This window comes from Hipposideros armiger, unplaced genomic scaffold, assembly GCF_001890085.2.
Source record: "Hipposideros armiger isolate ML-2016 unplaced genomic scaffold, ASM189008v1 scaffold_353, whole genome shotgun sequence".
Classification (NCBI taxonomy): Eukaryota; Metazoa; Chordata; class Mammalia; order Chiroptera; family Hipposideridae; genus Hipposideros; species Hipposideros armiger.
The window spans coordinates 740,558-765,073 of record NW_017731703.1 but is presented as its reverse complement, the minus strand read 5'-3'; the positions used below and the strand labels follow the sequence as shown (position 1 = coordinate 765,073).

At 34.3% G+C, this 24,516-nt stretch overlaps 1 pseudogene; it reads left to right on the top strand.

Annotated features, from left to right (window-relative positions):
- LOC109392879 (tigger transposable element-derived protein 1-like) overlaps positions 1-23,380 on the top strand; it is a 98,157-nt pseudogene extending 74,777 nt beyond the window's left edge.
- Positions 23,381-24,516: the final 1,136 nt, after the last annotated feature.

Sequence of the window (24,516 nt, the reverse complement as noted above, 5' to 3'; positions counted from 1 at the left end):
TGGTGTGAGGTGAAACTAATCCTTGTCAAATAATATTAATAGTTTAAAGGAGATTTGTGGCATCTCATTGATGAAATTTATTTTAAGTGACTAAAAAATATTGGGACTCAAGACTTGAACATTAAACAGATTTCATGGATGATTAATAGAAGCACTGATTTGTTTTGAAAGGGAAAATATGAGGTGATTTTTGTAGACTACTTGTGGAAATAAAAATATGTATTTGTAGGTTTTTTGAATAGACAATTTAAATGGAACTCAGAAGGCCTGGTGGTATAAAAGGAGAACAATTCTCTTCAGGTAATAGTTGAAACACAGAGTCAATAAGCTCACCAATAAAATGAGAGAAGAACAGATTTTCTGGACTTAAGAGTACCTATGCATTAGTCATGTCAAGGAGAAGTGGCAGCATAGCCTGTAACTACTGTGGAAACACAATGAAGAAAAAAGTCATTGAAATTGCATGACAACAGGATTATTTCCAACTGCCAGAGGTTGGTAAACTATCAAGAACTGTGTATATAATATAAAGTACTATAAAATTGTCTTAAAGAATAAGTGAGGGAAAAAATTCACTGGCTTTTAGAATTAAAAGGAAAATGGCAAAGTTCAAGAAAATAGAGTATCTGTTTCTTGCCAATGATTTGTGTTAAGAAAAAATAAAGGGGGTCTCAAGTTTTATTGAATGTTAGACTATTTAGTCTAATTTGGCAAAGTAGAAAGGAAAATAAGTTCATAGATGATGATTTTTAAAAAGTGTTTAGGCAATTAAGATTGAACACGGCACCTTGAACTGCATGGCCGCGAGCTGCAGAACGGCAGCTGGATGGCGACTGGACTAGGAGCTGAGCTAGCTGCGCCCTCCACAACTAAGACTGAAGGACAACAACTTGGCTGTTCCCCTTCCCCAATCCCCCAACACTGTTCCCCTTCCCGAATTCCCCAACATTGTTTCCCTCCCCCAATTCCCCAATAAAATATTTAAAAAAACAAAAAAGGGCCAGCCGAGTAGCACGATGGTTAAGAACTGGCTTGGGACGCCAGAGGGCCCCGGTTCGGATCCCACATATGAGGGCCAGTGACACTGCCCTCCACAGCTAAGATGCTGAACAACAGCTCAACCTGGAGCTCGGCTGCTGTAAGTCGCCAGCGACGGCGTAGGCTGCAGCCCCTGTGGCAGTGGGTTGCCATCGGCTACTGTGTTTAGCCAGCAGCCAGAATGAGCGGCCTGCAGCTGCCGTGAGCAGCCATCCAGAAGCCAGGGACTGATCTGCCTCGCCTGGTAAGAGCGCAATGATGGTGCCAACTTAGGCCAGTGAAGCAAAGTCCTCCACAACTAGACTGAAGAACAAAAGGACAGCAACTTGTCTGTTCTCCTTCCCCCAATTCCCCAGCACTGTTCCCTTCCCCCCAATTCCCCAATAAAAAACTTTTAAAAAAAAAAAAAAGAAAAGCATTTAGCATTTTCTGTACTCCTTGGGATATGTATCATATCCTCGGGGTATAGAAAAAGAACATCCTATTAATTATTAAAAAACAGTGTTTTATCTACAACTCTAAGGATGCAGTAAATCAAAAGGCACTTAATATTTCATTTTCTATTATTGCACCTTTTTCTAGAATTTTCTTCACAGACATGTACATTTTAAAAATCGTTTTTTGTTGTTAAAAAACATATTCTCGGGCCGGCCGAGTAGCACGATGGTTAAGAACTGGCTTGGGACGCCAGAGGGCCCCGGTTCGGATCCCACATATGAGGGCCAGTGACACTGCCCTCCACAGCTAAGATGCTGAACGACAGCTCAACCTGGAGCTGGGCTGCCATGAGTCGCCGGGGACGGCGTAGGCTGCACTCCCTGTGGCAGTGGGTTGCCATGGGCTACCATATGTAGCCAGCAGCCAGCGTGAGCGGCCAGCAGCTGCAGTGAGCGGCCGTCCAGAAGCCGGCGACTGATCTGCCTCGCCAGAGAAGAGGGCAACGATGGTGCCAACTTGGGCCAGTGAAGCAACATCCTCCACAACTAGATTGAAGAACAACAACAAAAAAAATGACAGCAACTTGTCTGTTCCCCTTCCCCCAATTCCCCAGCACTGTTCCCATCCCCCCAATTCCCCAATAAAAAATTTAAAAAAAAAAACATATTCTCATATAAATTCTTTATAAAATAAAAAATTAAGAAAGATGGGCAGGAAAAATCAATCATTAAGATTTCTTATAATTCATTGAGAACATCCCTTTAAAATAATCAGCTTGAATATGAATTAATGTGTACCTTTGGGTGATTTTTGTAGCAGAAACCTAATGACTTGGGTACTCTCTCAACCTATGTGACCAGTAAATAGATAAAGTTCTTGTCTAGACAGAAAAATAAAATCACCAAAAGCTGTAAAGTATTAAATATGTGTTACCATTAGTGAGGGACTATATTAACCATAATATGTTTTGATATAATATATGAATATAAACAAATTAAATCATGTAGTGATAACATGGCAATTTTGGTATTTTAAAATTTATTTATGTAAATAATTCTAAAATTTACTTTACTTTATCTATTATATTTTGGTCAATAAATATAAAATCTTTAACAATTTCAAGGCTCTTTGTTTAAAACAAAAACTTCCATACTTCCATAATTACTTAATTTAGATTATCAAACATGTTTCATGGAATATTTTTGCTACCTAGTTCTGAAAACACTAGTGAATTCTCTTGGTCTTATTCATATGAAATAACCTTGTGCTCACAACATAATAATACTGAAAAAGAGCTTTTTAAAATAATATCAATTTTCCATAATACATCATGCCTAGAGCATGATAATCAGTTGCTCTATAAAATATTTTTTGATGTGATGTTTTCTCTTTTCTTCCATACCTTTTAAAAGATGGTGTATCATCAAATCATTGTTTTTTATGAGTTTCAAAAAAGAGTGTAAAAAAAAAAATCTTGTGACCTTCTCTGCAATTGGCTGAAACTTCCATGCCTTTCATTCAGGTCTCCATTAGTCGAAAGTGGTTTTAGCTAGCTGTACTCAAGCATTTCAGTCAATTACCAGCTTTTATCTTGTTGTTATCATAAAGGGCCATTTCTTTCCTAAAATGGTCAATTAAGTTCATGAAAATAAATGGTGAGGAATATACAATTTGTTAGCCATTCTGTCAGGAGTACACTGGTCTTGGGGAAAAACATTTTAGAGGATTTCTTAATGAATAGAAATAGCTTTCATCAGACGAGATGTTTGTTCGCATTTCTTTTTTTTCCTCTGGCCACAATTCACAGTTAACAACGCAGCAATTGAGTATTTGAAAGCTCTTAAAATATCTACCGTATGCTTAAAGAAGAGTCCCATGTTTTCACTTAACTGTTAAATTAGTTTCCATTTGTATAAAGTACATTTAGAATCAACTGAGGTAGCAGGTTTTGCTTGAAAAACATCAGGAAAATTTCCTTTTTTTTTTAATTTGGCAAAAAATGAGATAAAGGAACAAACATTTAGCGAAAATTAATCAAACATGGTATCCTTTAAGTATACGAAATGTTATCGCAAAAATGTAAAACTTGAAATAGAGAAACAATACGGACAGCAGACTCCTAATTTGCATAATGAGTGACATTGTGTATGTTCAGAACAAGAATTCAAGGTTGTACAGTGCTGCTTTCATTTGCTTATACTTTAATTACTACTTTTGTTCTTAACACAAATAAAAAGTATTTACTGCTTGTCACACAATACTAGGTTTGATGTATACTCTAGTGTTGATTGGCAGACCTAACTGGTTATATGACATCATAAAGTGTACCTTGGGAAATACATTCTATAAATGTGATTTGACTAGTATTTTTCTGGATTATGAGTAACTGCTAAATAGTTAGTAGTAAACCCACGAAAAAACAATCTGTGTATTTTTCCTTTTTTTCACTGTTGCAAATATTTTCTTTACAAATATTCTACAAAAACTGTAACTCAAAGATTCTTTCTCCTAGCAAGAGTATCCAATGCAACACCAAAGAAAATGTACTGAATGGATATAATTACTTCACCAAAATGGTTTTCAGTCCTTCCTTTATATTTGAAAAACAGAAGTTAAGAAATTAGCTACTGTGATGTGTGTGTCAACTTGGCTAGGCCACCATACACAGATATTAGGTTAAACACCATTCTAAATGTCACTGTGAAGTGTTGAAGTGTTTTTTACATGAGATTAACATTTAAATTAGTAGGCTGTGAGTAAAGTAGATTATCCTCCATACCGTGGGTGGGACTTATCCAATCAGTTGAAGGCCTTAATGGAGGATTGACCTCCCTTGAGAAAGGAATTCTGCCTTTGGAACTGAGCTACATCAACTATCTAGCCTGCTAGCCCTAAAAATTTTGGTCTTGCCAGTTCCCACAAACACGTAAGCCAATTCCTTTAATATAAATATTTACATATACACATATCCTATTGCTTCTGTTTCTCTGGAGAGCCCTGACTAATAGGGATTTTTGTACAAATGTGATGGTACAACAATCAACAGACACAATCATTGTGTGCCAGGAAGACACTACTTGCAATTTAGTGGTGGAAAAGACTCTACCTCATATGAGTTCAAATACATATCAATACACCTTTGATACTCACACATGAATAATTTACAGATACATGTTTATGCACGTTACCATTTTTGTATAGCCTTGAAACATAAACAATCATTGGGTGATATAATTCACTGAGTTGGTATAATTAATCTACATGTTTAGAAGTAGAAACACAATAACAACAGAAGGTAAAATTTTTCTCAAAGGAACTTAACTAACTGCATTTTTCTTACAATTTTATTTTGATTATAGTGATCTGATCTTTTGAAGCATTCAACACTGTATCTGATTTTTCATTTATACATTCTTCTCATCAGCTGCCAAATATTTCCCTGAGTGAAAATGTAAAAACTTGTCTCATAATAACTTTCCTTGAATGTGAAAAATAATCATGGTCATGACCATTAATACTTTGTAGATGCTAGGCAAAATGCCAAAATTTCATCTATTTATCATTCAACTCAGTAATGTTGCAAATATTTTATTCCCAGGAGATATACAAGGTTCCAATAAGTAGCAATTGATTGATTAATGGTAGATCAGTATAATCAGTGTAAATAGCTTCAAAGTCATTTGTTAAATATGTATATTAAAGTATGTGTAAAGCCAGCATACAATGTTATATTAGTTTCAGGTGTACACAATAGTTATTCAACATATATTTACCTAAAGAAGTGATCACCATAGTAAGTCCAGCAACCATCTGACACTGTACCACGCTATTACAATATTGACTATATTACTTATGCTGTAAATTACCTCCCCATGACTTCTTTGTTTTACACCTAGAAATTTGGACCTTTTACTCCCCTTCACTTTCGCCCCTTTTTAATTTTCAACTACAGTTGAATTCAATACTATTTTATATTAATTTCAGTTGTAGACCATAGTGGTTGGACATTTATATAATTTAAGAAATCATCTCCCTGAATAGTCTAGTACCCACCTGGCACTATACATAGCTATTACCATATTATTGACTAGATTCCCTATGCTTTACATAACATTCCCAGGACTATTCTATAACTACCAAATTGTACTCCTTAATGCCTTCACCATTTTTGCCCTGATAGTCAACCCCCATCCCATCTATCACTCCAATAAATCCAGTACCCATCTGACACCATAATAGTTATTACAATATTATTAACTATAATCTTTATGCCATACCCTATATCCACATGACTACTTTGAAACAACACATTTGTACTTTTTAATGCCTCACCCTTTTTCACCCACCCCAAACCTCCTCCCATTTGGCAACCATTAAAACGTTCTCTTTATCTATGAATTTGTTTCTGTTTTGTTTGTTTATTTTGTTCCTTAGATTCCACAAATAAGCAAAATTAAATTGCACCTATTTGTCTGACACTCCACTCAGCACAGTACCCTTCAGGTCCATCCATGTCGCTGCAGATGGCAAGAACCCTTTCCCTTCCCTGATCGAGCAATACTCCTTTGTATGTGTCACCTGTTCTTTATTCATTCATCTATCGACAGACACCCAGGCTGCCTTCACATCTTGGCCATTGTAAACAATGCTGCAATGAACATATGGATGCACATGTCCCCTTGAAGTAGCGTTTTGGGTTTCTTCGGATAAATGCCCAGAAGTGGAATTACTGGGTCCTTCTTTGTATCTTGTTATAGACTTTGTTTAAAAGTCTATTTTGTCTGGTATAAGTATTGCTTTTTTTTTTCTCATGTTTATGAATTATGTGTTCCCCATTACTTTACTTTCTATACTGTGTCTTTCAATCTGCAGTGAGTCTCTTGTAGGCAGCACATTCAAGGGTCTTGTTTTCTTATCCATTCAGTCACCTATCTTTTGATTGGAGCATTTAAGTCCTTTACATTTAAATTAATTGTTGATAGATATCGCTATTTTATTATTCATATTTTTTATCTTTTTATTATTATTATTCATGTTAAGGAAGCCCTCAAAAATTCCTTGTAATACTAGTTTAGTGTTGAAGAACTCCTTTAGCTTTTTCTTTTCTGAGAAGCTCTTTACCTGTCCTTGGATTCTAAATGACACCTTTGTGGAGTAGCATAATCCTGGTAGAACTTTGCTTTTCTTCACTTTGAATATTTCATGCCAATCCCTTCTGTCCTGAAAAATTTCTGTTGAGAACTCAGCTGGTTGTTTTATGGAAGCTCCCTTGTAAGTAACTAACTGTTTTTCTCTTGCGGTTTTTAAGATTCTTTCTTCATATTTAACTTTGGCATTTTAATTATGATATGTCTTGGTGTGGGCCTGTTTGGGCTTATCTTGTTTGGGACTTTCTGTGCTTCCTGCACTTGTATGCCTATTTCCTTCACCAGGTTAAGGAAATTTTCCATCATCATTTTTTCAAATAGATTTTCAATTCCTTGCTCTCTCTCTCTTCTCCTTCTGGTACCCTTATGATGTGAATATTAGTATACTTGGTGTTGTCCCAGAGGCCCCTTCAACTATCCTCACTTTTTGGATTTTTTTTTCCATTTTGATTGGGGTGTTTTCTGCTACCTTATCTTCTAAATTGCTGATTCAATCCTCTGCTTCATCTACTCTACTCTTGACTCTAATGTATTCTTCATTTCAGCTATTGTATTTATTTCCGGTTTTTGTGTGTTTTGTTTGTTTGTTTGTTTTAATGTTCCCTATCTCTTTGTTGAATTTCTCACTGAGGTCACTGAGCATCCTTATAACCAGTGTTTTGAAATCTGTGTCTGGGAGAATTGCTCGTCTCCATTTTGTTTAGTTCTTTTTCTGGAACTTTAGTTGTAATTTTGATATTGTCATGAGAGGAGGTAAGAACAGCATTTACCTACTCCACCATCTTGACCGGATCTCTAAAGTCATTGAATTACACGTTTCATTGCAAACTTTGCCTTCATTTCTATTTACAAATTGGTTTCATATTCTATAGTAAAATTTTGCCAATTAGGAAGGATACTTGTGTGGGAAAGAGTATTGCCTCAAGTATTTTGGACAATAAACATTTGCTGAATAAACTCATAGAAAGAATAATTAAGATAAATTGTTACTACCTCAACCTAAGCCTACTTTAAATTCAGATGTTATTCTATTTCCATTTTATTTAGCATTTATATAATCTAAATAAACTTTATTTGCAAGTATAAGAGCATTCCCATTTACTAAAGCATTTGTTCTGCACATATGCATACAAAAAATAAAATATACTATCTTAAATTATCCCTCTACAATAACCTTGACTTATCCCCAATATCTTAAAGATACATCATGGCAGAATCTAGAAAATGCTCCAGTTTAGATACATGGTCAGAAAGCGTGAAAGAAAATAATGAGACCTCATAAAGTTGACTAGTCATCCAAAACTCAAAAGTATCAAACCTTTAAATTCTAAAAATGATCAAAACCTTTCTCTTATTTATTATTCTTTTATTTCAAGTGGATTTTTATTATTTTCTTCACTTTAGTCCTTCAAAATTAGTTGATTCTAAATAAAATAAGGCTAAATCCTAAAAATGAAATGGATTGATTTTTATACATTTTGCCATAAATGCTAATTGTTTAAATATCTAATAATAACTAATTCATGAATGTTATTTTTCTATTTGCTTAATGGATTTAAAATAAACAAACAAACAAACAAACAAAGAACTAATCTTATGTAAGACAAGCATACATTTCTGATATTATTTTTTTTAAAGATTTTTTTATTGGGGAATTGGGGGAAGGGGAACAGAGAAGTTGCTATCATTTTGTTCTTCAGTCTACTTGTGGAGGACATTGCTTCACTGGCCCAGTTGGCACCATCATTGTGCTCTTCCTGGGAGGGGCAGATCAGTCACCGGCTTCTGGATGGAGGCTCACAGTGGCTGCTGGCCACTCACGCTGGCTGCTGGCTACACACAGTAGCCCATGGCAGCCCAGCTCCAGGTTGAGCTGTTGTTCAGCATCTTAGCTGTAGAGGACAGTGTCACTGACCCTCATATGTGGGATATGAACTGGGGCCCTCTGGCATCCCAAGCCAGCTCTTAACCAATGCGCCACTCGGCCAGCCCCTTTTCTGATATTCTTAATTTGGTTGTTTTGACTCAATTTTTTTACAAAATTTGGCCTTTCTTCTTGTATATACCCAAAGGAGAATTTGTATACATATAGATGTCTGTAACCTAATGGTATTAATTTAACTTGCTTTATAATGTTTATTTTTTTATTTTATCATATTTACTATTTCATCTTAAAAAGATTGAAGCTCTGAATTAGATACTTGTAGTATCCAGGTTATATGATCTTGATAGTATATTGGAAGATGTGATGTTGTATTTCAAAAATATTTGAATGACAACCTCTCATAGGAGAAATGCATGAAATAGTTTTACATACAACACACTAAGTCTATACTTATGAACAATTATAAAATAAAGGAAATAACTTGATGTGTTTAGTTACAAAGCTGTGACAACTGAAATAATAAACATTTTCTTGTTTGTGCTTATTTTTTTCTCCTTAATGATTTTTAAATATAACATAAGGATGTTGATTTACAAAACTGATATGCTTTTCAATATGTGCTTTCTGTGGAAATTAAGAATGTTTTTTACTTATTAGGAGTTTTTTGCTATGTAAACACAGATCCTGAAAAGGGAGTTTCATATATAATTAAAGGCTATTTCCACCACATATTATACTGAGTCTCTTGCTTTCTTTTGTCAAATATCTATCTCAATATCTATCTATCTATCTATCTATCTATCTATCTATCTATCTACTTACCTAGCTACCTACTGAGTAAAATAGATACTAATATTTATGAAGAGTAGAATGAGAAGAGATAGAGAAATGAAGAATTCATAGTAACTAGAAAGTAGATTAGAGAAAAGAGTGCCCACAGTGTCATGTTATGTGTGGATGTAGAAAAATATCAGATTTATTAAGTGAAATTATAAAGTTAAGGAACAGCCAAGAGGGACTCCACTTGTTACCCTATCCCATCACTGGAACCTGATGTTTCATTAAGGGGAAAAATCACATTAGAAAATAAAGAAGGAGTTTAGGGAAAAGAACATTAAGACAAAAATCCTTGTAAATGCAGCACCTAGCAATGCAAATTTATGTAATATTTATGACCTCACTTAATTTTAATTACCTCTTTAAAGGCCTTATATCAAAATATAGTCACACGCTAAGACAGTGGTTCTCAACCTGTGGGTCTTGACCCCTTTGGGGGTCAAACGACCCTTTCACAGGGGTCGCCTAAGACCATCGGAAAACATAAAGATATTTACATTACGATTCATAACAGTAGCAAAATTACAGTTATAGAGTAGCAATGAAAATTTTATGGTTGGGGGTCACCACAACATGAGGAACTGTATTAAGGGGTCGCGGCATTAGGAAGATTGAGAACCGCTGCCTAAGGTATTGCGGTTAGGACTTCAACATATGGATTTTAGGGGATACAATTCAGTCCAACACAAACATATACATAGGTGAAGGTTTGAAAGGTTAGGCACAGACTTCTCCTTTGCATGGGTTTCATGGACTCACTTTTCCCTCTAGTTGTAAATCTTTCCACCAGGGGAAACCTACATGGGTCTTGAAGTGCAAAGTTTTTAAAAGATAGCTGGTCACACAGCTATGTGGGGACACCAAACCATGTATTAGCTGTCTATTATGATCTTTATGTTTACTTTAAACAATGCTGAGAGCCTGGTGCATCCTGGTCTACTGCTTCAGACATACAGAAAAACATCCTAATCAGTGACTATGTGAACATTCCAGAAGTTTCATTCTCACAGTTTGGCCAAGGGTAATTGTCATAGTTCTAGACATTCTCATTGATAAGCAAGAAATGAACAAAAACAGACCTGTTCTCATATATACATGTTTTTTAAAAAAAATATGATCTCAAATATATAAAACAAGTTTTAAAACAGGGGATTAGAAAAAAAATAAAAGAAATATACCAAATGTTCACAAGGTTTTCTACAGACGGCTGGATTGCAAGTGATTTTTAATGCTGCATAAAATGCTTTCTGAATTTTTTATAGAATAAATTATTGATATATTCAGAAAAATATTAACATTTTCCTATGAAAATTCTTTATCTAGTTTTCATTTATGCCAGAGAATTTGACATTTTTCTCTTCCATATAAGTCTTTTTATCATTTTTTTTCTTCAACCTTCTGTATATTGTCCCCAAGCTAATCCTTGTTATATCCATCTTCATTCTTTTTCTTCTGTATAAATCATAATCACAAGTAGTACCTGGTATTGTTTATTTGCTTTACAGGGATTGCTTTGCCTTCCCTAAAATGGCTATTCTCACTAACCTCCCGCTATGTCTGAAACCTGTTTTAAAGATTATTTTATGAGTGAGAAACATTATGAGGGGATACAGGTGGAGTCAAAAGAGTTAATTAACAAATAATATTTTTGATTTCTTATAGAAATGCACATTGAAGCATGCATGTTTGAGAGAGTCTACAGTATTACAGGCTTGCTTGTACCATTCACACTCTCCTCAGTCTGTGTAAGTCACTGAGAGAAATAGAGCTGGTTTTCCCTTCTCTTTTACTGTTATTGCTCCAAAGACTGATTTTTAGAAGAGAAGACAGGGAGAAAAGTGAATTCACTTTCTTGGCAATGCTTGAGAATTGATTTGACAATCAGGAGAGCCTACTGTTTTCACTGAACTGGGGTTAGAGAAGGGTAGCATTGCCACAATGCTAAAATACTTCCATAACTCCCATTGCATATGTGATAAAATAGGAACTTTTCAGGAAAACACAGAAGTCAGTGTATAATGCGGCTCTTTTTCTGTCCATTCCCCATCACTCTCAATACACATTAATGCTCCAGTCTTGACACATTTCTATTCTTTATTCTATTCTATACTTTTTCCTAGTCCATGTTTTTTTTCTCATAATTTTGTCTACAATCTCTTCAAGTTCACCAAGTGAATTCTCCCAAGTGAGGTCAAATGCTATCTGCTCCAAAAAGTTTTCTACGGCATCTTTTATCCCCTGTCACAGTCAGGGACATCATTTTTATGCACCGCTAGAAGCACTGTTTCATTATAAAGTATTTCACATCTGTGTCTATAGCTCCCAATAATTGCTTGCAGCCAAGAATTTTGCTTCATTGTTTCCTTATCTCCAATGCCCAGAACAGAGTTGGCTGTATACACTATGCTCCATAATTTGTTAGTCACTTAATAAATATATAACAGTAGGTATATTTACAAACATTCCATCATAACAAGCAAATAAGAATTTTAATGGAGAAACAAAGATGGGTACATACGAGGCTCTTGAACTTCCCATGGACACACCGAATGTACATGGCACAACTCTGAGAGAAACCCAGAACCTAAATATATAAGTTGTCATTTCAATCTTAAATTGAAAATGGAAATATTCAAGGAGAAATTCAATTTTGAATCTGATTTCCAAACAATCTATCAGACCCAAAATTTTCTCCCAGAAATTTGGGGTTAGAGTACATAGTTCTTTTATCATATATTCTTCTGTGTGACAGGAGATTCAGGAAAAAACATTCTTAAAACATTGTTAGAATAATGTTATATGTTCTATTATAATATTACTCTTTTATACTATAATGACTATATTATGTAATATAAATTCTACACTAAGTAATTGGACAGAGGTAATTGAGCAGAGGAATTTTTAGTATTTAGTGACACTAAGCAATTCTAATGGCTTATGCAAATATAAAATATTTTAAGGATAACTGCATCTGGGCACTCAACTATCTCCTTCAAGCCCATTTTCAACATACTTTATATCCTAAACAGTCAATCAATAATCATAAAATCTTGAAGTGAAAGGACATCTTATTATATTAATTTTTTCTTGGATGCAAAATATTTATTTTATTATTTATTTATTTATAGAAAACAACTTTGGTGAGGTATGATAATTTTATAGACCTATGATTAAAATCCAGATTTCTTTAATCTAAAATAGAAATTATATCTATTATTATAATTGTTAAGGGTTTTTTATTTTATGTAGAATAAAGCATGAGGCAAAATAATTTAATTGGTAAATATATTACTCTTCATTTATATAATCTTTCAAAATATTTCAATTAATTGTCTCTTTTTTTTTAAGATTTTTATTGGGGAATTCGGGGAGGGGAACAGTGCTGGGGAATTGGGGGAAGGGGAACAGACAAGTTGCTGTCGTTTTGTTCTTCAGTTTAGTTGTGGAGGACGTTGCTTCACTGGCCCAAGTTGGCACCATCATTGCGCTCTTCCCGGGCGAGGCAGATCAGTCGCTGGCTTCTGGACGGCCGCTCACGCTGGCTGCTGGCTACACACAGTAGCCCATGGCAACCCACTGCTACAGGGGCTGCAGCCTATGCCGTCGCCGGCGACTCAGGGCAGCCCAGCTCCAGGTTGAGCTGTTGTTCAGCATCTTAGCTGTAGAGGGCAGTGTCACTGGCCCTCATATGTGGGATCCGAACCGGGGCCCTCTGGCGTCCCAAGCCAGCTCTTAACTAACACGCCACTTGGCCGGCCCTGTTTGTGTTTTGCTTTGTTTTGTTTTGTTTTTAAGATAAAAAAGATGTTTAACTTTGCTGGCTGTAGAGAAATAAAACAGCTGGGCTTTCACCAATAATACCAATTCTTAGTGAAACACCAAGTCTACCTCTAGCAGTCATGGACCGTGAAATCCTCGTTCTGTCAAAGACATTCTGACAGATACAGTCAAATGTTTCAAGTGTTCCACAAGTACTGCAAATGTTCATCCTCAAAACCTGTTTTAGCTGGAGCTGCTGTAACAAATTACCACAGACTGGGGCGCTGAAACAACAAACTTTTCTCACAGTTCTGGAGGCTGGAAATCCAGGAGCAGGAGGCCAGCATGGTACGGTTCTGGTGAGAGCCCTCTTCCTGGTTTACAGATGCCACCTTCTTCTTGTGTCCTCACAAGGTGGAAAAGGTGGGCTAATAAATTGTCTCTTACATGCAGACAATTCTAGAAATGTTAACTGATTTTAATTTTAGACCTAATATGAGAACCCTCAAATAAGTAAAATTGAGTGATGGAAATAAAAAACACAGAATTTAAATTTAATTACAATACAAGGTAGAGCTAGATAAACTGCCAATTTTAATTTAGATTCTATAAATTATGGGAAATTAAAGGAAGAATAGATATCTCCATGTATGAGACGAAGATACCAAGCACTTATAAAAATGCAAATTTTAAAATAATAAAAGCAAAATATGGTCATACTTGATATATAGAGAAAATAAAGATTGCTGACAAAAACTGTAGGGTTTTCTACATTTTTTCAGTTTCTACATATAAATCAAAGAGAGCCAGTTCTTACCTTCTAAATTCTTCAACTATTAGTGACAGTACTTGTGAAATACGATATTTTTTTTGTGTACATATCTGTTGCCAGAGATCTATGTAGAAATGGAAGCCGGGAAAAGATTATATGCACAATCCGTTTACAAATAATGCAAGCCCTTCTTTCACCCTGAAGAATAATAAGATCTGGAACATCAATGTTTTTTGAGATTGACGCAAGGTTCATAAAGAACAGTGATAGGCTTAGGCAAACAAGTTTGAGGAATTGGATTCTAGATACTACACAAATCTAATAAAGAATAGCGTAGTGCAAAGCACGTGGGAATTTTACAACAGAAAAGGGAAGAGAAAATAGGAACTTGTTTTAGTTGCATTAAACTTTCTCATTGTTACATTTTCTCCAAGTTCACATTCTAGATTTATCTGTCAGACCTTAAATTTTCCCTTCCAAAACAGAAGTAATTTAAGATTATTTACATTACCTTATCATTAGTCATTAAATACATGTACACACATCTTGAATGCTTCATTTTTTAAAGTAATGTATGTTTTTATTAGAAAATTCACTTGTTCATTATCTGAAAGTTTGAACAATATACTACATAAAGAAAAAATAAATTAAGCTTCTCCCTCATTTTGCCGTCCTCCAAATCTACGCCATAATAGAAACAACTATGATTGACACCTCCATCTGGTGCCCAAAAGGCAAAGCTGGTTAGTTTCTCCCCATAACCCTTTATTATTATTTGGCAAAGCAGGATACTTATGAAGCTATTTAATCAAAACTCAATGGGGTAGGTGCTATGAAAAGCTGAGTTTAATGTTTTTCTTTAGGGTCCTCTTGCAATACTCTCACTCCTATATCTGGATCTTTCTCCTCCTTTTCAAAACCATTCTCATGTAATGTTTTGGAAAAGATTTTATAAATTAATATTATTTTTTTTGTATTTCAATTCTATAATAAATTATAAAATTTAACAAAAAGTAATTGATTCATTCATTAAGAAATTTAAAATTTGCTATCATTTAAAATACCATACTATGTCATATAAATCTACATATATCTCAATGCTTGACATATAGTTTTGTCCAATAAATATCCATTAAATGAATGAAGACTGTAAATAAATATTGCTAATATTGTTTTTCTTGTGTGTGTGTGTGTGTGTGTGTGTGTGTGTGTGTGTGCATTGCTCTTTGATTTGTTTGAATCTAGAGCATTTTAGCGCCTTAAAAAATATGAATTAAGCTTGGTTTTGGTCTTCTCTGCTGAAGAGCAAGTGGCCCTAATCTTCAGCAATAACCACAGAGACCCAAGTCAAAAAAAAAAAATCTCATAAAACCACATATTTCTGAAAAGTCATTTTTAGGTTTTCACAGAAAACCATTTACTTTTTGTTTCCCCATTGCTCCAAATAATTTGTCCTATATTTAATGGAGTTAGAGAAAAATGTAGTAGATTTAGATTTTTGTTTCAAACTGACCTAATTGCACAGCCTTAAGAATCTAGGTAGTGGAAAACTGTATTTTAGTGAAGAAACTAAAGAACAGCAAATTAAAAGCATCAGTCAAAAGCATACACGTCTTTAAACCATGTAGGAAGATTTTATAACTCATCTTAAATATGGATATTATATTCCATGAAATGTTTTCTTTTCTTTTTCATATACAGGCCTTTTTAAAAATAATCACTAGAGAATATACGCATATGCACCTTTATGTCCTTTTCCCTAAACTTTGTTTCCTTTTTTTTGCCTCTGATAGCTTATTCTCCAAAACATAGTTCCAATCACAAGTCAAGAGAAAGTCAAGTAAATGATTTTTTCTTTCCTATCAGAAAAAATTGATGATAGATAATTTATTAAGGAACAATTTTTAAATAAGCTTTTGAATACCTGAAAGCATCCAGAACATACTGAATCACTAGCTCTTTTATTATATATTCTCTCTCATTTTAAAAACAAAGGAAAATAACATTACGTGTAACAGTTTATACCCTTGAAGCAAAACAGACACCCACCTAGGACTGCTACCATTTTTTACTTTATTTTTTAAATGAAATGATACACGAAGTTTTAATGTGTTCTTGCATAGTATAATTTTTTTTTCCCTAAAGTGTCTTCTCATAGTCCTTACAGGCTACCTAAAATTGCATTAAAGTCTAGGGACAAAGATAAATGAGGTTCCTGCTCAAGGTATTACAAGACCAATTAGCAACATATAAAATATAAATATGATCATAAATACATTATAATAGAGCCTTTAGGAGAAGTAGGTCAATGGCAAATTTTGAAAATGAGTGAGATTTACAAGGTTAAATGCCCTAGAGGGCCATGGAATAATAATTTAGAAGAAAGTACTATTTTATTTTTTTAAATGACATTTTATTAGAGAATTGACTCAGCTACAAAAAGATGCTCTCCAAATCTTAAAGTTTTTAAATTAGACATATCATCTTTAATTTTCTAACACATTACTTCAGTAAAACCTAACACAACACCCAACATTTCTTGAGTCTTAGAAATTTACATTGCTGAGAAAATGTGTAATGCACTATACTCCCTCCCTTTCAAAAATACTTATTTTGTCACAAATCCCTTTGTTTTTTTCCTCAGGAAAAAATAAAATTATATGCTTTCTCAGGTTGTATTCCTTTATGTATATTATTGAATTTATATTGTCCCATCTTTTAGAAGATTTAGTTTTTTTCATTAACTTCCCCTTTACTCTTGTTTTTCATTTCTTTTCACTATCAACTCACAATGATAGTCCATACTTAATATCCCTAACTCCTCATGTTGTTATCACATACATCTGAGCTATCATATAACAGGACTTCAGCTATCACCTCCGCATTGAAATTTTTATGATAAAGTCATTAGTGAGAATTAAAAGTACCTACTCTCTTAGAAAAATTGTCAGCTTTGCTATAATGGAAGTGCTGTTTTCTATACTTAAGATTCAGTCAATCCCTTTCAGAAACACCTCCATTGAAAATGTATCAGTTGCTAAACTCAAAGCTTCCTATCACCCTATATAAGAAAAGATCTATGTTTTGGTCAATAAAACTGTGCCACACGATATGTCTTCTACTTGTTTAAGCACACAATACATTTAGCTTTTATTTTCAGAAAAATGCCTGTTTTCATTTTTCTTGAATCAATACCTAGGAGTGCAATGGCTGGGGCACATGGTGAGCATGTGATTAAATTAATAAGAAATGTGAACTAGATACAATCATTTTCTACCATCACTAACATTGTTCCATACATGTTTCAACTGGAATGTTTCCATAGCCTCTCAACTGCTCTATTTCTATGCTGTCCTCCTATCGGCCACCCAAACCAATGAGGATTTTGATATGTCATTCCCCTATTTAGAACACTTTAATAAGTTTCTACCACTCTTCTAATAAAATCTAAAGTTCCAACACAGGTCCTTGGTTGTCTCTAAAAATTGATATGCAGTATTCTCCAACCGTGTTAATTGCTTGCTCTTCCACACACCTGTGAAGTGTGCCACAGTCTCAGGACTTTTAATTTGCTATTTCCTTTGCCTAAAGTATTCTTAGAGATCTTTTTTTTCACTTCTTCAAATTTTTGAATTGGCATCTTTTCAGATAGTTTGGTCCAAACAATCCAATTTTAAGAATATGCACTTTAGCTTTTAGTTATGTTTGTTTTCTTTTATTTATAGCATTTACTGCTTACTAATATATTATAAATGGGTTTATTTGCTTATTACCTATTGCTGGCACCAGTATATAAATTGTAGGGGTTGAGGAATTTTTTTTTTTCTTTATTCTTTTTTACCCTGTGTTTCTCCAGTACCTAAAATAATACTTGGCAAATAGGAATTAAGACATTTGCTGTGGTAACAAACGACAAATGAAGCATCTTATCTTTGCCCTACTTGCATCTGAATCACCAGACTTCACTGAAGGAGATAAGAAATGTAAAATGCATCAAATGCAATTATACAACTTAATCCAGTGACCTCAAAATAGTTTTCTATTTTTTTCCCATCATGTTCTCATTTTATAGCTTATATTCAATGAATAACAATTATAAACACAGGTTTGCAACTGGCTCAAATCCTTCCTTAGTCTTTATCTCCTTCAGTTGAAATTGCCTAATGAATCCATAATCATGATAAACTTAATATACTGCTTTTCCATACTCACTTCTGATCGGGTGAGCATTGCTTCTGAAAATCGTATGTTCAGATTAGTGTCCAAAAATGCAAGACCATTAAAGTCAAACTGGCACTAAACACGTCTCTGAAAATCTATCATATTTTTCTTGCATTTCTTAATTTTTGTTTGGGAACATCCATTATCATAAAAGTTAAAATATCATCTACTAATTTGTTGATAAAATAGAAGTCAACAGACTGAAGGGCTTTCACCTTCCCTTCACTATTTATTAAAATCTATCTGTTCAGTATGCACGTCTTCATTTTCTCCCTCTTATTTCAAAAGAAGCCATGTTATAACTAGTGCACTGTGTTGTGCACCTGAAACTAATTTAAAAAAAAAGCCATGTCCCTACTTCTCTCAAAGCCCAAATCTCTAATTGTTCACTGTATCCCATTCCCCTCATCTTATCTTTCAGATGTCCTTCTTTCTCTGTTTCTAAGGGATTATTCCTATAAATACAAAAACATATTATAGTATTTTATATCCTAAAATCAAAACTGGTTTGCCTTTAACAGCATGCAACTATTGGTTCATATATCTCCTCCTCTTCAGAACCACAATTCTTGAAACAATAGTCGGCATATACTGGGTTCTCTTTTTGATTCCCTAATTATTCTTTGATCTCTTTGAATCTGATTCAAATTGATTATGCCCTGATTCAAACTGATCTAGATAAAATCACCAATAATTCCATGCTGCAAATCCAATAATCATTTTTTAACTTACTTCCTTCTATATATTAGTTGATTCTATTGATGAGTTCTTACTTTGTTAAATACTTTCCCTCTTTGCACCTATGACAGTTCTGATATTGATTTTTCCCCTAATATTTGATCATCTCATCTCACCTCAGTCTCCAGTGCCACCTCATACTTAATATGCCTAAAATGGAAGTACATATTTCCTCAGAAGACACATACACATACATACACACACACACACACACACACACACACCCTCAAAAAGACATGTGAATTAACACACAAACACAGATGTGTACAACTCACATACATATTTCTGTTCACACATGTACATCCTCCACATACATATATTCTTACAGAGACTTGCATATCCCTGCATGTACACACACACTCACATGCACAGACACTACCTCAACGTACTCATAGAAATATATATGCACCGCCAAACACACGCACTCACTTATACACTTGCATTTCCTCACCCAAACTGACACACATACATAACCCACAGATTAGTGTCCATATATTTACACACACACACACACACACACACACACACGTATATAGGGGGGTGCCAAAAAATGTATACATGTAAGTTGTATTCATCTTTTCTTATCGGTATATATTGAATATTACAATTTTAATACATATTTTCTACTTTCTTAAAATGTGTATACATTTTTGACACCCTCTGTATATGCACACTCACACACTCAAGACATGCACATATACACATACCCCACATGCACACTCACATATATACACACATGCAAACACCACATACAGACACTCATGTTTTCTCATGTATAAACAGTCACATTCACACTTCTTTCAGAGTTGGAGTGTGTATATATGTGCATAAAATTAAATTATTTAGAAACAGCAGACTCAAGGCTTACTTTCAGATTCTGGCTCACTTTCTGAAAGTAAGTTTAAGTCTATTATTTCATCAAAATTCCATTCTATTTTCATCACCTAAAATTGCCAATTCCTTCTTTAAAATATATTTAGAATTTGCCTATATAGTTCCATTTTCTTTCTTATCCACCTAGACAGACTATCATTGTTTATCTACCTTCTAACATTTTTTGAACTGCCTATTTTGCCCTCTCTAGTCTATTCTATATAACTTCAACTTCTGTTTCAGAAAACAATTCAGATTAAACAACTCTAACATTAAAATTCATTCACTTACTGTCCATCAAGTTCAATTTTCATTAATAAAATTAGCCTATATTGAATATATAATGGTAGCAAGGAGATGATAAAATAGGTATCATCAATTTTAGGAAGCACTTTAAGTGATTTAAAATATATTTGATAAGACTTTTGTGTTTCATTTCAAGATAAAAAATAGCAGTATACCATTTGACTATTATAATTTCATTTTAAGAGATAAATTTTATCAAATGCTATGAAATCATCAAGCACAAAAATAAACACAATAGGTGTACTTCTATAATAAGACTACTCAAAGCAACATAAAAATACTACTACAGAAATAAATATGAAGCATCCATTCAGTTGAATATTATACATTAATATATTTTAGAATGATTTTTACATAAACAATGTACATTATAGGTTGATAATATATAAAATATTGAACTATTAAGGATAAATGGTTATACATTTATGTCTGCAATATAATCATAACTGAATTCGACTAAAATAAAAGACAAAAGAAATATACAAAAACATTAACAGTGGTAATATTTCAGTGATTTAATTATTTTAGCATTCTTCCTCTCTTACCATCTCATAATTTCCCATTATGACAATATATAAAGAAAAAACTAATTAACAAAAGAATTGTTACCTTTCTCTTTTTTCTACTCTATGGCATACGGAATAAAAGTAGCTCTGCAATCTCTAGGTCATTAAACTCTTTCTGTAGTCTCTTTATAAACTTCAGGTTACTGATTTATTTTTTAGTCATGAAAATTAACTTTAGATGTATTTATTTATTTATTTGAAAGTACTTTAATCAACAGCCTAACTAGAATCAAAGTTCAAAATAGATGCAATTTAAATGATGGCATAATTAGGATGGATGCCTATTTCATAAAATGAATTCAAGTTGCTACTGGCAGTAATAAATAGAAATAATAAGTATATATGCCAGCCAAATCCCAAATGTACAATAAAACTTTTAATCTATTTTATTATTCTTCCATTGTTTCATCACATAATACATTATGAGGACATAACATTGTCACAGGCCGGGTTCATTGGAAACAGACTCCAAGGATCTGAGATTTAGATACAAGAGGCTTTTTGGGAAGTGATAAAAAATACCAACAGTCAGGTAGGGAAAAAGCAGAACTTGACAGAGGAAGACTGACCTACAAAACATGCGCAACAGTAGTCTGGGCTACACTAAAAGTGGCCTAGGGCTGATGTGGCTCTTCAGAGTTCTCCCCAGTTGAGGAAAGGGCACTGGCTCTTCATGGTCTCATACTGACCCATCACTGGTAAGGTTACTCTTGAAAATGAGGGATGTGATCTCGGTATAGGTAACTCTTTTCAACCAGGGCAATTAATAGAGAGGTAAACAGATGTCAGCCACCAACACTCCTAGCAAGTAGGAAAAAAAGTGCTTCCACCTTGAAAAGGTGGTTACAGATGACTCCAACAATAGTGGTAGATTTCTTTATTTTTCCTCTCAGTTTGATCCATTTTTGAATCTCATTATGTAATATGCTTTTTTATTCCAGATAATTTTCCTTTTTCTGAAGTCTTTTTGTTGAAGTACTATAAACAGGATCCAAGTATATGCTGTCTACAAGAAACCTATGTTAACTGTAAGAATCAGGTAAGTGAAAAGTAAAGAAGTGGAAAATGTATATCATGATAACAATAGAGAAAGTTGTATGTCTCTCATTGTAAATCAAAAGCTGGAAATGATTAAGCTTAGTAAGGAAGGCATGTCTGAAACTCAGATTGGCAGAAAGCTAGGCCTCTTAGACCAAACAGTTAGCCAAGTTGTGAATGCAAAGGAAGTCTTCAAGAAAATTAAAAGTGCTATTCCAGTGAACACACAAACAATATGAAAGAAAAATAGCTTTATTTTTGATATGGAGAAAGTTTAGTGGTCTGAATAGAACATCTAACCAGCCACAACATTCCCTTAAGCTAAAGCCTAGTCCAGATCAAGGCCCTAACCCTCTTCAAGTCTATGAAGGATGACAGAGGTGAGGAAGTTGCAGAAGAAAAATGTGAAGCTACTAGAGCTTGGTTCATGAGATTTAAGGAGAGAAATCACCTATATAGCATAAAAGTGCAAGGTGAAGCAGCAAGGCTAATGTAGAAGCTGCAGCAGGTTATCCAGAAGATCTAGCTAAGATGGCTAATAAAGGTGGCTACAGTAAACAACTGCTTTTCAGTGTAGACTAAACAGCCTTACATTGGAAGCAGATGCCATCTGGGAATTTCAGAGCTAAAGAGAAGTCAATACCTGGCTTCAAAGCTCCAAAGGACAGGCTGACTTTCTTGTTAGGGGCTAATATAGCTGGTGACTTTAAGTTGGACCCAATGCTCATTTACAATTATGAAAATCCTAGGACCCTTAAGAATTATGTTGTCTACTCTGCCTGTGCTCTATAAATGTAACAACCAAGCATGGATGACAACACATCTCTTTTCAACATGGCTTGCTGAGTATTTTAAGACCATAGTTGAGACCTGCTATTCAGAAAGAAAAAAAATTCCCATAAAAATATTACTGCTCATTGACAATGCACGTAGTCATCCAAGAGCTCTGAGAGAGATGTACAACAGGTTTAATGTTGTTTTCATGCCTGTTAATACAACATCCATTCTTCAGCCCATGGATAGAGGAGTAATTTTGACTTTCAAGTCTTATTATTTAAGAAATGCATCTTATGAAGCTAGAGCTATCATGGATAGTAAATTAAAAACCTTCTGGAAAGGATTCATCATTCTAAGTGCCATTAAGAAAATTTATGATTCATGGGAAGTGGTAAAAATATTAACATTAACCTGAGTTTGGAAGAAGTTGATTCCAGCCCTCAGGGATGACGTTGAAGGGTTCATACTTCAGTGGAGGAAGTAACTGCAGATGTGGTGGAAATAGTAAGAGAGCTAAAATTAGAAGAGGAGTCTGAAGGTATTAGTAAATTACTGCAATCTCATGATAAACTTTGAGGAGTTGCTTCTTATGGATGAACAAAGAAAATGGTTTCTTGAGATGGCATCTACTGCTGGTGAAGGTACTGTGAAGGTTATTGAAATGATAACAAGGTTTACAATATTACATAAATTCAGTTGATAAGGCAGCAGCAAGATTTGAGAGAACTAATTCCAATTTTGAAAGAAGTTCTACTCATGGGTAAAATGTTATCAAACATAATTACATGCTACAGAGACATCATTTCTGAAAGGAAGAGCCAGTCAATGTGACAAACTTTAGTGTTGTTTTATTTTAAGAAATTGCCACAGCCACTCCAACTTTCAGCACCTACCACTCTGGTCAGTCAGCAGCCCACAAACATCATGGTGAAACCCTTCACCAGCACAAAGATTACAACTTACTGAAGGCTTGGATGATGGTTAAGAGTTTTTTAGTAATAAAGTGTTTTTAATTAAGATATGCACATTTTTTAGGACATAGCTATTATACAGTAAAAGACTACAGTAAAACATAAACATAATTTTTATAAACACTGAAAAACCACACACAAAAAATTGTGACTTGCTTTATTGCAATATTAGCTTTATTGTGATGGTTTGGACTCGAAATGGCAATATCTCCGAGGTATTCCTGTTTCTGTTTTATTCACAATTTGCCAAAAATTGGGAGTGTTCAAAATGTCCTTTAATAGGTGAATGGATAAACAAACTGTAGTACATCCAAATAATGGAATGTTTTTTGGCTCTAAAAACAAATTCTCTAGCAAGCCATTAAAAGACATGGGTGGATTTCAAATGCATTTTGAAAAGTGAAAGAAGTCTGTCTTAAAAGTTTACATACTGGGCCAGCCAAGGTGTGCATTGGTTAGGAGTTGGCTTGGGATGCCAGCTCTGAGCATCAGGGCCCCGGTTCGGATCCCACATATGAGGGCCAGTGACACTGCACCCTCTACAGCTAAGATGGTGAACAACAGTTCGACCTGGAGCTGGGCTGTCATGAGTCACTGGCGATGGCGTAGGCTGCACTGGGGCTGGCCGGAAGCCTCATCCGGGAAGAGCACAATGATAATACCAACATGGGCCAGTGAAGCAACGTCCTCCACAGCTAGACTGAAGAACAAAAGGGCAGCAACTTGTCTGTTCCCCTTCCTCGATTCCCCAACTCTGCTCCCCTCCCCCAATTTCCCAATAAAATCTTAAAAAAAAAAGTTTACATACTGTATGGTTTCAATTACATGACTGTTTGGAAAAACAAAATTGTAAGATGGTAAAAATATCAGTAAGAGTGACAGGTATGGGAGAGGGAAAAGAGTTGAATGGGTGAAACACAGGAGATTTTTAGAATGATTAAATAATTCTATATGATATTGTAATGGTATATACAAGCATCAATATTGAGTCATTAATAATAACAAATATAGAAAACAAATTATAAATAATAAGGAAACTGAATATGCAACATATGGAAGTTCTGTGTACTATCTTTCAATTTTTCTGAAAGTGTTCTAAAATTTAAAAGTTAAAAACATAAAATTTTTAGATTATAACTCAAATAATTAA